The following is a 2,461-nucleotide window of genomic DNA, read 5'->3' as shown; positions in this document are numbered from 1 at the left end:
TATATATATATATATATATATTTTGTGTCTCTATCAAGGACCACTTATCAGATTAAGGCTAGTACACATGCACTTAGTCTTAGGCTTCAAATACATTCACAAGAACCCTAGATATATAGGAATGCAATTGTGGAGAGGAATAAGCTCTTTCTTTGAGAAAAAAAATACCCACTTTTTAAGATGCCAAGAAATATTGTAACCATAATAATTAAAAGTGCATTTATTTTATATTATATAAATATGATGCATGGTCCTAAAGTATTTTTTTCTGTTATGTAACTACTTTAGTTCCTTAACTAATTCATTTTTAAATTAAAATTAAAGCAAACTTTAAAACATACTTAGGAAGTTAGGTCTTCTTTTTTTTAATATTAACATTTTGGAATCTATAGTATACCTTTTCCATATTAAGATTAGAAAATATTATTTATTTTTGTTGAAAATAAATGAATTTATTAAAATAATATATACAAAAGATAATACAAAAATAAATTTATGGTGGTCGAGGATAGCAATGACTAACAAACTAACGTAATGACTCTGAGTGTTGACTGACGATGATAGTTGGATATATTAGCAACAAGTGGTGCATGGTGGCTTTGTGTGTAGTATGTAGAGTCGGAGTCAAAATTTGGAATTTGTGTGTTATGAATCAATTTTGTTTAAGGGGTTCACATGTTGATATATATATATATATATATATATATATATATTTAATTTTTTAGTACAAATATAGAGTTTACGAAAAAGATAGTGAATTCGTCTAAATTCATAAATCCCTACTTAACTCCGTCTCTGATAGTATTGTAGGTAGCTAGTACTATAGTATAGTTAACAATGGTAACTAGTAATCACAGTTGATAGTGATATGATGATTTATAATTATATTGGTGATTGGTTATCCAGTCAACAACTCTATTCGGAAGTCAGGTGAAGCTCCAAAAAAAATAAATAGTAGTTTTTCTCCAAACTTTCTTGAATTCAATATAAAGTTTAAAGTTTTGTTTGGATATGTAATTTGAATTTTTAATTTGTTTTTTTATAAACATAAAAAACCTCATAACTCGTAAGTTTTGAAAGAAATCAAAATTGCCTTAGTTTCTTATATACTCTTATCAAATAAGCAAAAGTTCATAATAAAAGTATAAACAATATCACAATATTGTTCTTTACAACATTTATTGATTGAACTTTAGTCTAATAAAAAAAAATGAACATATGTTGTCGTATACTACTCTTCGATAAAATTTAACATGCTAAATATTATCATTAGTAATTATATCCTCATGTTATATTTTGTGAATATTTCATAAGTACTCTTTTGGTACTCTCGTAAAAAATTATGTAGATATAAAATAGTAAATTTTTAAAAAATATAAACTATAAACATGTGAGTCAAGTATTGTACTTAAAAAAATGTAAAATTATGATATGAAATTTCTAAATCAAGCTTTTCGGAGAAATTGAAATCTTATCTCATGATTTGAAATCTGAGATAAAATCGCATGTTCAAACGCCTACTTATATCATATACGGCCAAACTTCTAAAACTATGTTATTTTGAAAAATATTATTTTTTAAAAATACTTTTGGTGAGATACGATTTGAATTTGACTAATCAATTAAGAAAACACTTTTAGAAAACATTGTGCTTAACTAAGCTTTTAAAAAAATGTCTCTAATTGTATTTTTGAAGTTTGGTCAAATAATCGATAAGTTTTTCGATTAATTAATGATTACAGTTCCTTTAGTCATTGGATAAAGTGCAACATTTTTTTAGTTTTTCAATTTATGTCTTCTTTTTCTTTATTTTTTATTTTAATTCAGCTAATCCATATTTAATAAGTTTCTAATTTTAGCATTTGCAACTTTAATTAATGACACATTAGAATTAACATGGAATGTTATAGGGATAAATTGCTTAATTATTTGGCTAGAGCTCAAGGGCTACATTGCACTTTATCCTATATATAATGTCTAAGGGGTGGTTTGGATCGATTTTTATAAGTAACTTATAAGTTAAAAATCATAAGTTATAAATTAGGAATCTCCCATTTTTGACTTTTTAAATACTTTTTAGCTTTGAAAAATGCTTTTAGTCACACCATTGGAGCACAAACTATTAGCGATGCATGAGGGGGCTCCAAAAGTTGTAGACCACAAACTGATACCCCTTGAGATTAATTTACGGTGTGTTTGGTAAGAAGGAAAATATTTTTCATGAAATCTTTTTTTTTTTTGAGGAAAACAAGTAGATTTTTGACTTATTTTTTTTATGTTGGTTGGTGAATAGAAAATTTTTTTTAATTTTTTTTTAGTGTTTGATTTATGAATGAAAAATGTTTTTTGAGAAATATCTTTTATTTTTACTAGAGTAGAGATAATTTTTTAAATTGAAAACATTTTTAAAAACAAACATAATTTTTTTGGGGGCTGGAAGGCTGGTAGGGGGCTTGTGGGG

This window comes from Solanum pennellii, chromosome 7 (assembly GCF_001406875.1).
Source record: "Solanum pennellii chromosome 7, SPENNV200".
Lineage (NCBI taxonomy): Eukaryota > Viridiplantae > Streptophyta > Magnoliopsida > Solanales > Solanaceae > Solanum > Solanum pennellii.
The sequence above is the reverse complement of the archived record's forward strand: the minus strand, read 5'-3'. Positions refer to the sequence as shown.